This window comes from Pithys albifrons, chromosome 5, assembly GCF_047495875.1.
Source record: "Pithys albifrons albifrons isolate INPA30051 chromosome 5, PitAlb_v1, whole genome shotgun sequence".
NCBI classification, from domain to species: domain Eukaryota; kingdom Metazoa; phylum Chordata; class Aves; order Passeriformes; family Thamnophilidae; genus Pithys; species Pithys albifrons.
In genome coordinates, this window is record NC_092462.1 from 14,717,361 (window position 1) to 14,737,431 (window position 20,071).

At 37.3% G+C, this 20,071-nt stretch overlaps 1 long non-coding RNA gene across 2 annotated transcripts in view; it reads left to right on the plus strand.

The window, feature by feature from the left end:
• The first annotated feature begins 598 nt into the window (after positions 1-598).
• Positions 599-20,071, plus strand: part of LOC139672160 (uncharacterized) — a 44,103-nt gene continuing 24,630 nt past the window's right edge. For both annotated transcript variants that reach the window (XR_011697871.1, XR_011697872.1), the window contains exon 1: positions 599-6,775. This is a non-coding gene — a long non-coding RNA (uncharacterized lncRNA). The remainder of the gene's footprint in view (positions 6,776-20,071) is intronic.

Sequence of the window (20,071 nt, forward strand, 5' to 3'; positions counted from 1 at the left end):
AGAGTGTTTAACAGGATGGCCAGATGGTGCTTGGTGGCCCTGGAGCCAGTGGACATGCCCTGGCACTGCTTGTTGCTAACATGCATTTAAAAAAGCCCAAATCAATGAGGTTATGCGAAGTAGAGCACAAGGCATGACTTGTCTTTCATGTTGACTCCAACTTATTAGAAGAGGTTATATATGATCAGCATAACCCCCCACAAAATACCCTCCAGATTTTGGATGTTCTTGAAGGTATAGGGGCTCCTACATCCTTCTGCAGCCGTCTAGGTCAAACATATGCTATTCATAAATGTTTAACATAAAGTGAACCATGAAGTGAGAGCAGTATTCCTACAGCTCAGTCCACTGCCTGAATCATATTTTCCTTTCACAGCTGTTTAGGTTTTTTAAAATTATATTATTTAATCACAATGTGGTAGTTTGGGCTTTAGTTTTAGCTAGGCCTCAAATTAGCAGGCTCAGAGAATCTACGTAGATTAGAAGAGACAGGTATCACCTGACTTAAGTAATCAAAGAAATATTGCATACCAGATGATGCAAACCTGAGATATGAGTACAGAAGTAGGAGGTGTTCATTCACTTCCATCATGGCTGAAATAGAGACAAGACATGCAGCTGCTGTCTTGCTGGAGTAGGCCCTGCTGCTGCCGCTGCTGCCGCTACTTGCCTTTTCTTTGAATTCAGGGAAGTAGAAATATTTTGTTGTTATACTTTCTTGCTGGGTGTATTTTAGGGTGCTTATAGATCTAGAGTGATGGAATCTGGTTTTGGTGGGAGGTAGAAAATTGTTATATCTAACTTTTGTGTGTTATATTGTAATTTTCCCTTAATTTTCTCTTTTCTGCATAAATATATATAGTTAGTTTAAGCATAAACCCCTTTTCTCGGCCGGAGAAAGAGGCTCTAACATTCTGTGTTGGGCAGTTTGCAGTTTGCCAGCTCAACCCACAACAAACAGTTTAGAAGCTTTCCTGGTATGATGCTTTTTCCTGTAACAAACCATATCTTATTTTTTTAATTTTATATTATTATAAAATAATTTCTTAATGTATGTCTTGTTCCAGAAAGGAGGTCAGAGATAGCCTGTTTTTTCTACTTTAAAAAATAAAACCTAAAAAACCAAAAGAACCCAAGTTCTTTTCTATATGTGGTCTTTCCAGGCAGCCCTTCATTAAAGATGTACTTTAGCATGGCATACTCTCTCACACTTCCCTACTTAGTTGGTAAGACTACACAACTGATTGTCCAGGTTTTCAGCTGTTTCCTTAAAGCCACACAGCATTTCATATAGCTGAACTGAGCTGACGGCTTGGTGGATAACGAATTCTCATCTGACAGTGCAAGTCTTCTGATCAAACACAATTGTAACATTGCCAAGTTCCATTTACAAACCGAATCAACTTTCTTATTGAAAGACGGGATCTTACGCAGTTTTTATGTATTACTTTGAACATTACACCAACTACATGTTCACGCTTTCCTTTGTGTTTCTCCCCAGGCTGTTGATTTCTGTAGGGTTTGGCTGCTGCACTGCTCCAAATAAGTCAAAAAGCTCCAGTTTTGCTAAGGTCTGCAGAAAAGTGACTTGTCCAATTTAACTTTAGGTGAGATTCATCTCCCTAACTTTGGATAGCTACAACACAGTCATTTGAGTCTGCATTACTAGGTCCCTGCTACAGCTGGTAGAGAGAAAAAGGCATTTCATAGGACAATACCCTTCAGTCTGGTGAAATCACAGAAACCAGACAGATCTAGACTTTTAAACGGCAGCCATCTAAAATTAGCTGAGCTAATTCTGTTCCACTTATACATTTTTTTGATACCACCTTCTTCATAAGCACATCAGGAGAGCCAATTCTCCTGAGAATCGCCCTGAGAAACAATAGCTGAACAGCACTTGAGAGCACAATGTGTTGTGTTTTCCCAAGTGATTAGCAGTCCGCAAGTGCCAACCTGCAAGTGTGAATCATATTCAATTACCATCAATCTAGAGTAGAAAATAAGGACATGATTGTTCACAGAGGTTTAGTGTGTAATTCTGCCTTGTGCAATGATTTCTCCAGAACATACCACACACCCTATGAAAATCTTCCAGGGATTTAATTTATAGTGTGGTCTATAGGATAAAATTGTCCTCCCTGATGAGTTATGATCAAATACATTGTCAGCCTAAGACAGAATGAATTTGAACCAGCACTGTGTTTCCTTGAGCCATGAAGGAAGCAGTGGTAATAAGAGAGAGAGAGGTTTGTTATGTGCTGTGGTTCACTATGTTCACATTCAATAAATCATGTCCCTGCTCTGTGACTCAATTTACCCTTGTGCAGACTGAGAATTCACATTTTGTGAAAAAAACAGCTGTGAAGTTTTATGGCACAGAATTACACCAGCTTTCAAATACACAGGAACTTCTGTTTGTTTCACATCTGGAACTGAAATCAGAGTTCAGCCCTTGAGGTCCATGTAAATAATTTGAGACTCTCAGTTTGAAAAGGGCTAGGGAAGTGTGCATTAATATTTAAACTTGCCTTGCATAGCATTTTCTGGGACATGTTTTCTAATCATTGGCATTATCCAAACACGTCACATTTCCTCTTTAGCAAGGTTTTACTGTGGGATTATCTTGATTGATGTGGATAACAGCATTGCTGTGAAGAGATATTTTTTTTATGCATGCACTCCAGTTTCTGTTAACAACTGTAAAGATTAGGGGTTTATACAACAGGTATTAGCAGACTTTTCCTGTTATTAACCATTTAGGTCACTATTTGGCTTTATATTTTATGCATGAAGGTTTTATGATTATGTATTCCAAGCGATTCTGCTTTCTTGTTTGATTTATTGGACAAGCTTACTCAAGGCTTTGCTTACCTTTTCATATTTGAAGAATTCAAAAAGTCTAAAGGCTCAATGGGGGTCAGCACATTCTATCATACATTTAGAATGAATGTAAAATGCATTTCTATTTTATTTTTTATTACTAAAAACTTTATCAGTAAAGTCACCAACTTTATTAACATCACTTGTAAAATGATACATGCCCCATCTTGGACGCAACCCTCATCAGGGTGACAACAAAACAGGCACAGCTGAATAAACCATCTCTGTTCAATGCTGTGAACAGTACTGGCAGAGAAGAGGAAAGGAAGTGTCACTCAAATAAATGATTACATAAAATTTACAGATTTCAAAGATTTTCTACCTTGAGTCCCAGAACATAACATTTCTCCCTTGCCCATCTCCTCTCAAAAACCTCTGTTAGACTTTAATTTTTATTTTTGGCAAAGAGCTCAGAAACCTTTTACATACTTTTCTAAAGGAAAATCTATGCCCCGTCTATTCTCTACTATCTACACATTTGAAAGTTAAAGAGATATTTTTCTTGATGATGTGAGAAACATCAGGGGGTTAAAATGAAAAAAATTAAGGCATAGCATTAGGCTGAAATAAGTGCATTCACTTCAGTTAGAAGCCTGTAGCTTCCAAAAAACTTGGTGTTTGCATAATAAAAGGAATGAATGTTCAAATGAAAAATTTTACATATAAATAGGTTTCTTACAAATCACATATGTATATAGCTTAAAAAGCATCCCAGAATCTTTATGGTTGTAAAATGTTTAGTTGTTGACCTCCCTTCATTCTTCCAAAGGAGAAACAGATGGCTGTAATTGAAATTATATGTGATTTTAAAGTAGTGCCTAATTTATGGATTTTGATACAGCTCTTCATTATTGTACAATATAAGAGAATTTCTTTTTTTCTTTTCCTTTCCTTTTTCCTTGTAGCTTTTTTATTTTGATGTACATGTGTATTTTTTCAGACTGGTCAATGCTGTAAGCAAGAGTGTAATTTTGGCACAAATCCTTTCTCTAAGATATGTATACACCATATATTTTTCCAAATACAGGCTAATGACATCACCCACCATGTGGACAACTAACAAACCCAAAAATATAAACTACACTCCCCTCTACCATTTTTGAGTAATGCAAACCCAGTAAAGATCTCTGTCTCTCTCTGCCCAGTGCCAGCCAATGTGGGCAAGCTTGAGCTCTGCTGTGGACCAGGTCCAGGCCAAACTGCCCAGTGACTTTGACAAAAATAAGCATGAGTAGAAAGCAATTACAAGCTCTTCTAAGAAAATAGTAAATATTCCAGAGTTAGGGTGTAAAATCTGAAGAAGCAGCAACAGTTCCATGAGGTGAGATCAGTGGCTTTTTTTTTTTCATTTTATCAAATAAAAGATATAGCATCAAAAGGTAGCACTGCTTGATGGCACCATACCATGACATCACAGAAAGCAAGATCTGGCTGAACTAAGCTGCTGTGACTGTTGTATCTCTCATTTGAAATTACTAGGGTGGAAGAGTTCCCCTAATACTTCTGCAATTACCTCCTTTGCACGAAAAGGGGGAAATCGTCTCTGTTAATGAAGAACCATTGCAATGTGCCCAGTTATCAGCAAAGCATAGACCTTGCTTTTGTTTGGCAATGAATTGAAAATGCAGTTTTCTTTAACAATTTAAAGAAACATTAAATAAAATACAAACAGTACAATTCTTTTCAGATTTAGGTGATGACATTTCTTTGAAAATCACATAATGAAAACACCCTCCCATGGGACTAGATCTCCACTGTCACATTAACATGGCCTAAGGTTTGTGGGATAAGTAATCTCAACAGCAAAGCCCTGCTTGGCAGTATTTCACAATCTTTTCTGGAACCCTTCCCTGAAGCCTACTGAGCTAACAGCATGGCAAGTCTCAGGATCTACTTCATAAGATGAGGTTTAACCTTCAGACACCTTAATTAGTCTACAGAGCATTTGTAAATAGGTACCTACACAAAGAGAAAAAAAAAAACAAAACCCATCAAGTATAGGAGGGAATATAGTTAGCAGAATAAAGTACATTTCTCAAAAACTGGACAAAGAATTGAGAGTAGTAACATATATTTGGACATTTAAGGTAATTTTTAGACAAACCTATTCACAATGGAGAATCACTGGGATTTGGATAAATGGAACTGCCACGTTCCATTTACAAACTGAATCAACTTTTAAAAATTACTATACTTTAAAAATTACTATATTTACAAAAACTCAACAAGGTTTCTTCTGCTTTCCTGCTCAAAGTATAATAGAAATTTAAGCCATGTGTTCATAAACACACATTATTGGGGTACAATCACTAGCTGCCTGAAGTTCTGTTCTGAAATGAATTCCTAAGCTCCTCCTCCCCCAATCGTTCTGGAAGGGAGGAAAGAAGTCTGGACCAACAGAGCCAAGGCAACTCAAAGTGGAAGCCCTTAAAATCTTCAAGCTGTTTTGAGCCATTTTTCATCCAGTGCAAGAAGACAGAGCCATTTCAGGACACCGTGCAAAAATCCTGGCACCACAGGCTCACACAATGAAGAGGCATCTCCGTCAAAAGAAGCTGAACATTCCCAACAATGCTTTTCCATTCACCACTGCCTTTCAAGGCCAACTATTGGTTCTGCAACTTCTGGAAAAATTCAAACAGATAAATTATTCAAGGTCTTATCATTAGATTTCTTCAGCAAGTGGCTTGTGGCTCCAGGTGAGAGGCGGCAAAAATTCTGCTAGAACTGAAGCACAAGGTTTAAATTAACTGTCACACAAGGAAAAACTGTCCAAACTGAGTGAAATATCAATGTTAAACAATACAGTTCAGAAGCTATTTAAAAATACAATTCCAGACACTAAGAGTACCTGAAAAATGGTGAGAGGGATTCTCAAAAGGAGACCGAACTCACAATAGTTTGTCCATTGACTTCAAATCATTGCATCAGGCCAGGACTAACTTGTCTTGGGAAACTCATGGCTAAAGACATGGTCTCTGTACAATCAATTATATAATTGTCTTTAGTTATGAAATTTAGTTTCAAAAATATTTTCCAGAGCTAAGTCTCACATATTTTTACAAGAGTATTCCTTTAAGAGACATAATGTGTCCTCTTATGGCATTTAAAAGAGAAAATAGATTCTGGATGCATAGGTACAGAAGAGAATTCTGCAAAAATTAAAATTCCTGCATGTTAAACTTAAAATAATTCAAAATAATGTCATTTTCATGACCAAAAAAAAGGTCATGATACATTTCAAATATATTAAACACTCAGACTGAAAGTGATATTTCTTCTCCTTTCTAAACTCAAAGAGATGAAAAATCAAGGCAAGCCCACAAAATATTCTATGTTTCTGGTCAAACAGCAATGCTATTAATGTATATTGCCTAATTAATAGAGACCTGTAGGCTTTCTCTCTTAAAAAGCTTTAAGTTTATAGAGCCACACTACCTGCTGCAAATAGCAGCAAGTGTCTAAGATCATGAGATACAGAATAATTGACAATGTATGATGAGACTTATCTGACAGCAGATGTAAACATGTTTCATTTGTAAGAGAGGTGGCTGAATCATATGCTGTGATATTTGCCTGAGCTCTGATCATTTCCTCTGGGTTGCCTTAATGCTTGAGTAGATTTCTATCAAAATTACAGAAAGAATTGCCAAGTGTCTACTGATTCTGGCTATGACCCTTTTCTTTTTTGCCAGGTTTTGATGTCTGTTCTGCAAAGATCCTACCTACCTCCTATGCCCCACTGTAGAGCACAGAGACATAAGTTGAAATATGACAGGAAAGATGCCTACATCTTCATCCATGTGATGTGAGGCTCTCACTTCAGCCTAGAAAGAACTCTCCTGCTTGACTGCACACTTACATATTTGCAGACTAGATTTTGGAACAAAAGGTAAAACCTATCTTCTAGGTTTATAATAATTATTTTAAAAGTAAACACTTCTTCCTCCAAGAATAACTGTAGAGCAATCACATTGAGTAACTTCCACCAAATAATAATTAAAAAAAAAAGAGAAACAAAAGCCCCAATCATACCAATGACAATTTCATAGAATCACTACATTATTTAGGTTGGAAAAGACCTCTAAGATCATTGACTCCAACTTTTAGCACAGCACTGCCAAGTCCATCACTAAAACTTGTCCCCAGGTGCTACATCTACATGCCTTTTAAATATATCCAGGGTCGGTGACAACCACTTCCCTGGGCACCCTGTTTCGATGCCTGACGACCCTTTCAGGGAAGAATTTTTTTCCTGATATCCAGTGTAAATCCCCTCAGTGCAACTTGAGGCTCTTTCATCATATCACTTGGTAGCCAGGAGAAGAGACCAACCTCCATTTTGCTACAACTTTCTTTCAGGTAGTTTAGAGAGTGATTTGCTAATTTCAAAGTGGCTACTTCTTTTCCCAAAATATTTTATCAACTTTTAATTTCACAGTGTTTTGCACAAAAAGGATCTCTCTGGCCTTGCAGCCCAGCAATTAGAAGGGCTGTCAGAGGCCCAGATTCATGTCTAATCTCTCTGTGAAACAAAACAAGCATTTAGGAAAACACCTTTGATACAAAGTAATAAAGTATTGCGGGTTGGTGTCCTCTCAGTCTCTCATTTTTATTATTGAGCACGTAGATTCATTAATACAGGAACCTAGACTTCCCTCCAGAATACTTAGCTGTAGGCTATAAAGTTACTTTTTGTATTGCTGACCAAACCAGATACTTAAGTATTTTGTACATAATGGAGCTGTTCCAACAGAAAAACATGGCATTCTGTAAGAGCATATCGTTCCATAGTTAGGATTTTTAATTCCAAGTTAGATGAGGGGGAAAAATCAGTAGAGATTTGAAGTGTTTCTGATCCAATATAATAAGAATACTGCAGCACCTGTTTTGTGATAGCATCTATATTGTCCTGTAAATTTAGCTTTTGCTTTTATCTAAAATGTCTGAAAATGCGTTTTTTGGTTGAACAAAGCATCTTGCTTTGATTAGCTGTGGGAAAAAAAAGTGGGGAGGAGTGAAGAGGGATCTGTTTCTTGTCAGCTGGAACCATTTTATTTTATTTACTTTTAAGTCAGTCACTGAACTGACAAATCAATTTATTGTGTAGCCTGAGTGCAGATCGCCTGCCCTGGAGTCAAAGCAAGCTGCACATATGTAGGCAAAATTTGGCCTTTGCTTTCCGAGCACACCCCTCTGAGCTGCAGAGCGCGGTTCCAACTGCAGGCTCCGCAGGCTCCATGTCAGCAAATGCCAAAATGGGTAAACTAAAAGAGAGAAGCTTTATAGAGATTAAGAGATTACAGTTTCTCTGTAAGATATAATTAAAAGAGAAGGAAGCTTAATTTCTCTAATTCCTAAAATGAAATAAATCAGAGTAAAATATCTTGTATTTTTATTTTCATAAAAGTATTCATGTGTTTCACAAAGCATTGTATCACTGCACATGTATTCCAACAGCAACAAAGCAAATGTATCCATGAAAAAACACCTACTGAGATAAGCACTTAACACTATACTAGTTCATACTGATATCTATTATATGTGGCTTTTTATAATTTCATATCGCCTCTTAATTCAGTAATTGTACAACAATTAGCAAGAGCAGAGTATGCAATAAAGCAGTAGAATTATGGTTTTTTTCTGCAACCTGAAGCAAAACATTAATACCTGGAGCAGATTTACTACTTTGCCATTTACTGTGACCAGCCTGGACCTACAACTAATTACTGCTATGTACCTTCCAGATCATAAGTAGGAACAATTTTTGCTTTCTATTTAAATCCTGTGTCAGTAAATGGCCAAAACTGGCATTCCTGTATCTAGAAAACATATGCATGGTTTCTGGATTAACCTTCTCTGAACACATTCTTTTTAATATCAGGAAGCAAGAGAAGCACCAAAGCAGCTCTTATCATAGGGATACCACAAGGAGGTGATATGTGCTGTGGTAGATTAGTTCATATCTCTGGAAGACTTTTGGAAAACCATTGATGTGTATTTTTGGAAAGCACCACTTGAAATTGCCCCTAAAGCAATACAACACGAGAAAAATAAAAACATACCCTTAGCTATGCAGATAATTTGCCTCACAGCTGATGTGAGTCTATGCAGACAAGTTTACCTTGCAGCAGATACACGGTGCCACAGACAGAGGTGAAGTGCTCCAAGCTTTTCACCTTCCTGCAGCTAAGGGAGCCTTGGGAAGAGTGCAAGGGCAGCCTCTGCCTCCTCTCTGGCCTGGAGCACTTGATTTAGGGACCCAGTGGCCTAATTTAATTGTTACAACTGACTTGGAAAGCTGTTGCACAGTGTGCCTTCAGGAATTAAACAGACAGAAAGTAGAAATATGTTCATCTGGCCTGACTGCTTCTATAGAATTCCCTTAAAATCTGAGAAATTGTGCATCAAACCAAAATATTCTGGTTCAATTGCTGTTTCTTTTAGGAGGATATCCAGGTGAAATTTAGGTTTCAACAACAAATAACCACCACATTTCAAGACTTATTTTTTCAATAATGAATTAACTTCATTTATTAATACGTATCTTGTTTTTATCTGAATTTTTTCTCCCAAATGTGAAATTACTCATTTTGTTCACAATGTATTTCAATACAACCTATTCTTCCATTTGAAATGAAAGACAAATTATACAGAAATAAATGAAATAAATTAAAACATCACCACATCTCTTTGGAACCATCTGTGTACTTCATAGTTCCTCAAATGGTTTTAAATGTGACATTTTTTTAGCACTTAATCTGTCATTAGAAAAGCTATTCTTTTTTGCATCCCTAGAGTGGAAGAATCATAAGTTATCAGGATGAAATCTACTCTCACCAAGAAATCAAAAACTTATCCAAACATAGAGTCTGAAATCTGCATCTAGGTCTAGGTTTGGTTTTTTTAGACACTGAGGAGGTACGAACACAACTTTCTATTACAGAGCACAGCATAGACACAGAGTGAGTTTTAAGAGTTCCCAGGTGGAAAAGGAAGAAAACAGGAACCATTCAGACTATCCTTTATCTCCCTGACCTTGCACTTTCTTGCAAAGAAAAGAACCTGCAGGATATTTCCCTCCCACTGCCCCGACTCTCAATCCCACCCCACGTTCCTCCTGCACCATCTTCCAGCTCTCCCTCTTCCTCTGCTCACTGTGCCCTTTACCTTTATGATCTCTTGCCTCTAGATGAATAAAAAATCCTCCCCTAAATATTCCATTAAAATATTTTCAAAACTCTGCAAGCTCTAAAAAAGACCTCTCTCATAATAAAAAGAAAAGAAAAAGAAACTTGAAAAATCAAAGTCCAAGTGTACTGGTAAAATACGTGCAGTCACTGCATTTATCATTCTTTTTTGTTCCATCCCCTTCTTCATACTCTGCTTACACTGCTTAGTTGGATAGTATGACTTGGTCTTTATATGGTATGTGGGCAGTTCTTGTCCCTACATATCCACAGAGAACAACTATATAGATTAAATATAGTAGCAAGGACATCATATCAAACATATCTTTCATCTCTATCCCAGTGTTAACTGCTATCCTGTACATATGCTCATATTAAAAAATATCTTAAAAAATTCAAGAAGATGCAAGATTGAATTAATACCTCCACAAAGCATATAAATCAATTAATGTAATTCAATTGCAGGATTTAATTTTATGGTAAATTTAAACTATATCATAAAGAATGTTAAAGTCCATACTTTTTTCCCACTTTATGCTTCTATCAGGAATAAAAATCTATTTCTCATAACAAGTAATTATGAACAGAGTATATTCACAGAAAACAATCTATCTGTGGTGAAAGAAAGTGTTGTTCACAAAAAGACCTCATCACATTTATGAAAAAGCTGAAGCAGCCAAGGTCCTTTCATGACATTCTTGTACTCAGGTTAGGACATTTTTACTAAGTTTCAGTAATCTCCTATAATGCTGTAACAGCAAAATCCTAATAAATAAAGAACTACACTTAGAGGATTCTCTGGCACACATATGTAAAAATGAAAGAACAGACCAAAAAGTTCCTTTAATCCAAAGTCTGGCTGATACCAGCCAGTCTCTCAGGATCCCTCCAATGCTGCTGGCTGATGGCATTGGAGCCAAGTGGCTGGAGCACCGGGCCTCCCACCAGGCACCGTAGAGTACACGGATGGTGCTCCAATGCTCAATGCAGTTACTGCTAGAGCTCCAGCAATCAAGTTAAGTCAGCAGGAAACCCATCAGAAGGGTAGTTCATAGTAAAAAAGCCACAGAGAGCTGCAAGGACAGAAAGGCAACGGGAGGAGAACGAACAAAAGATGCTAAAACTGCAAACAACAAGAAAAAAATGACAGCATCAGACAAGAACAGTTTAAGAAACAAACCTAAACCCAAGGCACACAACATGTTATTAGCAACAAAAAGCACACATAGCTTCCAGCACCCTGAAAGGCGAGCAGGAGTTAGTGATAGATTTCAAACACTTGGTTACAAAATCAAATTAATTCAGCAAATAGAAATTTTCTTTTGAAAGGAGAGTTTGCTTTTTTTTCCTTTATCACCTCTTCTATATTTGTCCTAATACTACCAGATAAAGTTTGAAAATTTTAAAAATCATTCTAAGAAGAGAACATGACAGAATGACAACCAAGCTGGTGAGCAGAGCGAGCCTGTTCAGCAAAGAATCTCTTGAGTTTACTAAGAAACATCCAGAACAGAAGGGTGAGCTCACAAAAGCCTCTGTCTTAACTAAGAAGTGACCAACATTACCTCTTTCAAAATAACGGAGAGGTTGTCCTTGTTTTTTATAATTAAGCTAGAGGATGAGGTACCTCTTATTCACCCCCACAAAGCAGTTCACAGTCAGAACATTCTTCCATGCTTCTCCAGTTATTTCCTATGCTCAGAGAACTCAACTCCATATTCCTATCCATCTTTAAAGAGGCAGGCTACCATACTCATCAGGACATTCCCCATTCTCCTCATTGAGGCCATGGAATTACAGAGGGTAATGCTAAACTGGAGAATTCTGCAGCATATCAGCCACTTTAGCTAGGAAGAGAACTTCAAATCCCTGTGACATTAGAGCTGAAGCTGTCCTTAGCATAGAAACTGGAGCCCTCAGGTCAATACAAACTATTACACCACATGCCCACATGTATTTTGTCTCTGGGTCACTGAATCATGAATTATTTTCTGCCTAAAATAACCAAGACATATGAGGTCAAGAAAACACCTTATATGTGAGAAGAGATTCTGAACCAGTTCAGACCTCAGGTAGTGTGGGTGAATTCTTTAGCCTTAAAGCAAGTACATAGAGACACTTTTATATCAGCAGCCCTTCAGCTTACTGCCTTAAATGCAATAAGCTATCTTTTGGTTTTGTTGGTTTGTTTTTTTAAATCGATCTCTATTCTTGAAACAACTCGGCCATGCAGAGCATGAAGAGAGGGCACAGTGTTCTGTTTCCTTTGGTTCCCACTCCATCTCCTCCATGAAGTACAGTAGAGATGGCTATTTCATTCTGTGCACACACAACAGCCAGGCTTGCCCTGTTCTGCAAGCAATGAAAAAACAGAGAGACAGACAAAATAAGGTGGAGTTGGTGCTAATACTGGCCTTTAGCTTGTGACTTGGTATTTGCTCCCTTCCTCTCTGAACAGAGATGGCAGTCTGAACAAGTATCTGGGATCTGAAAGACATTCTCTCTTCTCCCTAAATGGAAGAACTTGCCAGGTACCTTCTAACGTTTAAATTTTGACATCAGATTTTGTAGGTTCTGCCATCACTGGCAAGCTGAGAAGGTTTGATAAGGTAGTCTCTAATCAGTTAAGATATGAAACTTGATCACCACATTGAAACTTCAGTTGAGTACATTATCAGAATTTAGCTTTTTCCTCAAATCTTTTTTGGCACCTGTAGGATAAGCCAGAGAACTGATATCATTTCTGCATATTCCAGGACAACTAGTGCCCTGTGGGAATCAAAAGAACGCTGCCAAGCAGACTGGGTCATGGTTCTTTGAAGAAGAATGACAAAAAAAATCCCAGATTCTACAATTAGCGATGTTATGGTGACTGTTAAGCCTGATTCTTTCTGCATTTTTGCATATGCTTATGGAATAGAGAGATTCCACTGTTTACTTCAAAAATTTAACTGTTACTAGTGGTTATTCTCTATCAAACAGCCAAGAATGTGATTAAAGAGAATTTCACTGTGGCACCAACCCTCCTTTAAAAAGGAAAAGGTGGGGTGGGCAGAGGAAGAGAGGGAGAGAGAGAGCTCTAAGCTCAGAAGCAAAACACTGTTATTATTCTGAAGTGGGAATGACATCCTTGCATTAACACAGCATGAAATCATGGTAGCAATTTTCATGCCGTATTATTTTGTTTTTGTCAGGTCACTGATTTTCAATTTCATCAATACTATATAAAACTAAGGAAGATAATATAATAAAAAACATCCACTTGGAGTCCAATACTGAAGCAAGAATATGTTGCAGATTTTTGTGAATTTAAATCAACCAATCCATCCACAGAAAACAGGTGCTACTTTTGTCCCCAAATAATATAAATAAACCAAACTCAGAGGTTACAGAAAGGACAATATACCCAAGTAAAGCTGATACAATTCTGAGCAAGTTTATGTTACTGTGGCCTACAGGTTGATCTTTACCATCCTCTAACAGGGAAAGTAGAAAAGCAGGCAGAGAAGTACAAAGCTGAAAAGCTCTATTTTTTTTTTTTTGTTTACAGTCATCTGGACCCATGCCTTTAAGCTTTTTCCAAGCACTACTTGTTTAAAGCGAAATTACCACTTAAATCATCCCAGATTTAGTTCAGCAATTCTCATTGTCCAGCTGTCCTTCTGTGTTTTGAATGTATCATTACAACTGATCTGAGGTGTCCTAAACCACAAGTTATAGGAAAATACAGCAGTCAGAGAGACGTGCTACTTCCAAAGCACACCTGATAATTGCCTACCCACAAGGGTCCCAGTTGAGGAAGAAAAGCTCTCAGAACTGCACCTGATTAGCAGAAAAGTCGGGCCCCTAGAGACCCACCTCTTCATTTGGAGGCATTTATGAGGTTCTTTGCTTGGAGAGGGGAAGAAAGGAGAACAAACATCAAGCAGCTATCACTTACAAACATCCAAATGAGCTTGGATTTTGCAGCTTGATCATTAAGTATGTCAGTACCTGTTTCTGAAACTCACAACTGTACCACCAAGCTCCAAATCCCTGAGCTCCTTATCTGAGCTTCTGCATACAGTCTCAGCCCGAGAACCTTTCCCATGAAGGACTAAAAGACCTTCAGGTTTCCCCTCAGGCATACATCTGTGCAAGATCAGAGATGACTTTCTAAGGAGAAATGTGCAACTTCTTTCTTTAGAGGAGGACTGGAAGCCCCTTCATCCTTGCCTAAGTGGAGGATGGGGATAGCATGGAAATGGACACAACCAGTCCTACTCCCTCTATTGTTCAGTTATATCCATGGCAGGCATGTCCCCCGCTGACACCAAGGCCACAGAGAAGACTACCTGCTGCTCTTATTCCCCAGTGCTCTTCTTGAGACACAGAAGAGACCAAAATAGTTTGGCTGGAAGGGTCATAATGCTCAGTCTGATGAAGCTCAAATCTGGATGGGTGAGGAACAAGAATATGGGCTGCAAACACACCTATGCTATAGTTAACACAAGGTCTTGTGAAGGCAACAGTATGTCTACCTACTTCATAAGAGTTAAAACATAAACAGTTACTGTGATTTTCTCCATTGCTCTCCCAATATTGGCAGACAGGTTTTCCTGTGAAAACACTGTAGAGTAAATTGGACATTTCATGATTTTTTTATAAAACCAGATCCTTCCCATCTCTATTTGAAAATAATTAGTCCTTCTTCAACACTGAATGATTAAAATGTAACTAACATCACACTTCTTTCACATGATCAATGTTGGTACAATGAATAGCACATGAATTAATAATGTCTAGGCAGTTTTTCTAATTGTTTCCTAATGTTCAGTTATTATATATTCATTTAATATTCACTGCTATGCTCTGATCACCACTTTTTCATTTGTTTCATAAAAATCAGGCATTTTGCCTTTGCTTTCTGCAAAACAATTAAAAGAGTGAAATGCAGCCATCTGATTGTGTCAGGTGATGTTCCAGATGACTATAAAAGAGAAAACACAGTACCCATCTTTGAAAAGAGCCAAAAGCTCAAGGACCCTGGGAACTATGGACGTGTCAGACTCACCTCTGTGCCTGGGAAGATCATGGAACAGATCCTCCTAGAAGCTCTGCTAAGGCACTTGGAGAATAGGAAGGTGGTTCAGGACAGCCAGTCCAGGTTCACCAAGGGCAAGTCATGTCTGACCAAACCAATGGCTTTCTGTCATGGGGTGACTGCATGAGTGGACTAGGGAAGGATTACAGATATCATTTACCTGGACTTCTGTAAAGCCCTTTAACATGGTCGCCCAAAACCTCCTTCTCTATAAATTTGAGAGAGATGGATTTTATGAGTGGACTGTCAGATGGGTAAGAAATTGGTTGAACAGTTGCATCCAGAGGGTCATGATCAACAGCTCAGTGTCCTGATGGACATCACAGTGACAAGTGGTGTCCCTCAGGGGTCCGTATGGGAACCACTGTTATTGAATACCTCCATTAATGACACAGATAAGGGATTGAGTGCAACCTCAGCAAATTTGCAGATGACACCAAGCTGAGTGGTGCAGCTGACACACCTGATGTAAGGGATGTCATCCAGAGAGATCTGGTCAAGCTTGAGAAGTGGGCTCATGGAAATCTCATGATATATAACAAGACCAAATGCAGGGCTCTGCACCTGGGTTGGGGCAGCGCCTGTTTTCAATCCAGGCTGGGAACAGATCAAGAGCAGCCCTTCTGGGAAGGATTCAGGGGTGCTGGTGGATTAAAGACTGGACAGGAGTTAGCCATGTGCACTTGCAGCCCAGAAACCAATCGTGTCCTGGCCTGCATCCAAAGCAGCATGGGCAGCAGGTCACAAATCTGTTACTGACCCTGCTACTGTCCGTAAGGGTATCTGTTTGGTAAACATCTCTCTTTAACTCTCTGTTCTGTGAGCAAATAGCTGGTATAATGTCACTAAAGGAGGTGAAATGACCATATACTATCAAAAAACAAACAAAAAAATGTACAGCTGTACTACCCTGCATCATCATGACCCATCCTCAGATAATCCCAAGTGCCCTGGGACTACAATTATTTTATTGTATTTAATTAAAATAATAATAAAAATTAGCATCAATTACAATGCATTTGTTTGCAAGCGTGTAAGTCCCTAGAAGTCAAAATTTTTTTAAGTCCTATGGTGTCAAAATTTTCCAGGTGGCATCAGCTTCTTATTACAAGCTACCTGTATTTACCTGTTCTCAGGCTAGGAGGTGTTAAGAGAAAATCATACTAGATTATGTATGGAATTACAAACTTGTCTTTGGACAAAACACAACAATCTAGTTGCATGTATTACCTAGATACATAGAAGAAAAAAAATTAAAAGCATTGTGTAGAAACGCATTCTTTAAGAGCAGAGCACCTGAATGTGATGTAAATAAGCAATGCAATATCCAGAGGAGTGTGTACATTTTTGTTTGTTACTGGGCTTTGTTTGCATTGATCATAACTCTCAGCACAAAATCTACTAAGACAGATCACTCAAGATAATACCACAGACTATTTTCTTACTAGCGCAAATAAAATGCCAACATTTTGTGACTATTAATGCCCAGTGTAAAAGCTCAAAATAATACAAAACAAGATATGGGATGACTACAGGCTTTGTTTTGTGTTCTCATCCCTATCTTCAAAACACCTTATCATACAAAACAAAAAAAGTACTGACATCAATATTTCATTGAAATTCTTTCAGAGAAGACTTATATACATTATATTTTCAAGATGAGATGCAGGCTATTTTACTTGCAGCAGAGAGCAATATATTGGATAATAGCTGACATTTGACTCCCAGGGTTTTTCTTTTATGAATCAAAATTCATTTAGTGATAGTAAAGTAGAAGAGTGTGGCTAAGAAATCAATAAAAATGTTCTGTATTCTAGTTATGGAACACAGAGATAACCCTAAGTCAACATTAATGATGCTGGCCTGTGTAAACATTGACAAAACCAAAGGAATGATTCTAAATAATAGACTTCAACAAGCAGGTATCAACCAGATGTGTTAGTGGAGATTGCTGCAAGACTTTATGATGGTTATAATTTATTAATTGTGTGGAAATGATCAACGGCATCCAGTTGAAGATGTAATTTAGAAAATAAATTTAAACTACATGACAATGGTCATCTTTCCTCTAGCAGTTCTGAAATAATCGACTCTCTTTTTAAATACATAACATTTATTTATTGGCTCACTCCAGTCAAAGACATTTTTGTTTCTATTTTCCTTATTGGCAATGAACACACTGAAATTACACTACTGAATGCACATAGCCCACACATTAATAAATCAGTTAAAATCCATAAAATAAGTAGAACGAAGACCTTATATTTCCTGACTGTCCAAAATATGGCTGCTACTGGAAGGAACTATTTATGTTCAAAGAACAAAACACCAAAAGAGAAGACTGGGACGAGGATATGAGCTATCTGCTCCATATGTGCACAATTAAGCCCATCTTCTCCCCAGCTTGGAGAGAACTGCCAGATACAACTGACCCAAGCAAAGGGGTAAAACAGAAGAAGGGGATTAAATAGTTTTTAAAAACAGAGACAACAGAAACAAAGAAGCAGTATCAACAGAAATTCAGGTAAAGACCAAGGCAATTTCAAACCATTATTATATTTGATGCTAATTCTAGGAACATATATTCTTCAATTTGGGGTTTTAATAATTTGTTTTCTGGAAACCAAGAGCCTAAGCCAGCTCTTTAGACATTAAATAAAAACAATAACAAAAAAAATCTATTTTCATTCTATTTTACTTTGAGGTGTTTGACTTTTATTAAACCCTTGCCTGTTCAGATACCAACACATAACTTTACTCTGCTTCAATGGGCTGCTTGATATGGAGTCATTCTTGAGATCTCTCAGGTAAAGTTTTAGAACATCCACTTAGTTTTTTGTTTATTCAAAACCAATTCCATTTTATTACTCTAAATGCTCATGTGTACAGCAAAGAAAGCTGTCAGGCACACCTATAAGTATGCAATTCAGGACTGCAGCATATATCTTACTTATACCTTAAATTCAGCATAAATCAGAGTTTCACAGTGAATCATCTGTAAGGGGTGCCAAAAAAGCCATTATATAGTGAGTGACAGTAAAGTATGCAAAATAAATCAGAAGTTTCAGTGTTGCAAAAAGCAGCAATAAACAAACATTTTGGGTCATCCTTCATTTATTTATTGAGTCTTCCAATACTTGCTTGCACATATTGCTAAAAAGGCCACAGATCCTACACTTCTGAGAATTTTTTTATTTTTAAAAGGCATATCTACCTCTCATAAAGACAAACTCAAACATGCAACTGTAATGTAATCCAAAAGACACAACTGAGAATGCAAATAAAAAAAGACATTTTGGATTTTTTAAAATTATTATTACATGTTTTAAGCAATATACCTGATCCTTTTACATTTAACAATATTAGCAATAGTATATTCAAAATGTCCAGACAAAAGAAAGTGCTTTCCCTCCCCTTAGTTTGATTTTTTTCTTTAACTAGGAACTCAAAATATGCTTATAGCTCTCTATTGGGAAATACATATCAATTCCACCTTTATTTTATGAATATTTACTTAGCTGAATACCTAGTGCTGCTAATCCATATTTTATGAATATGCGTACACACACAAAAGCTACATGAAAATTGTTTCCCTTATAACATAAAAGAACTTTTTCTCTTGGTGAGCATTTGTTATTTTGATCAGCGAGAAGGAATAAGCCCTGTCATCAGCCCAAAATATAACTGAATCTTGAGAAGTTTTTAAGACTATTTCCAAGCCATGGATTAATTTTTTTGTTTCTATATTCTACCTTTTTAGGGCAGAAAAGGAGAGACTTTTTCCTTTTGTCCTTTATTTTGTCCTTTATTATGCCCTTACCTATGTTATCTTTAGGGAATAGTAATACATTCCATAAAGGTAACAATTATTTTCAGAACAACAAGCAGCAAAAAGCCTCACTGACTAAGGATAAAAATACTTACCTATTCACCACCCCACCATGTCATAATTTATATCAGCTATTTTCCTTTGCAAGGGTGCAGGCAGAAGTATCAGAGCCATTTTCTGCTCACATAGGAGAGAATAACTCAATATATGTGTTTCAGAAACCATTTCTCAGAATCTTTCAATTCTATTTTATTTCAAATACCACTGCCTCAAGAGTAATAAATATACAACTGCCTGGGGACAAAACAAAGTGTTTAATCTTGATGCAAGAGGTTACATAGTTGTTAAACAAGAGAAGCTCAGATTTTGTTTCCATTAGACACAAGGAGAGAAGAATTTTCTTTGGGATACTTTTTGCCAACCAAAAGAATTAAGAAATGTAGGTTGATTTTAGCAACAAAGACATTAAATAAATGTATCATGCATGAGGATTTTTGTATGCTGACCTTACAAGCTGCCTCCTTAACTCAGCAGGAGGCAGATCAGACAGGAAAAATCAGTGTATTTTGTAATAGTGCTGTGTATAGACACTAATGTTTACATATTTGTTGACTGTGGTTCAGGAAAATGTGAAGATTAGTACTTCCTTTACAAAAGTCTCATTACTAAACCACTGCAGTGCACAACCACCATAAACAACTATGTATGGTCTTATTTTGTTCTGCTCAAAAAAACATGCTGGATTTTAAATTGTTGCTTAGGCCTGCCTTATTTGTATTTATGTATTCAGCATTACCCTAAAGTGAGTATTTTTTTCAGGAGTATTACAGTGATTTAACTAAAATATATCCTTGCCCTTCATATGAAGTGAGACTGCTAGTCTAAAAAAAGGACAAGTAAGTCTGACAAGACAAGAGAAACACCCATATTTGCACTCGGAAGGTGTTGTTAGAAGTGTCAACTTTTTGTCTAGTAATCCCAGCATACAACCTTTGACTCAATGAACTACTTATACATTAACCACAGACAGCTAAGGCATTAAAGAAGATTAAAATACATTATTATTAAGTTTGAAGAGTTTCCAGT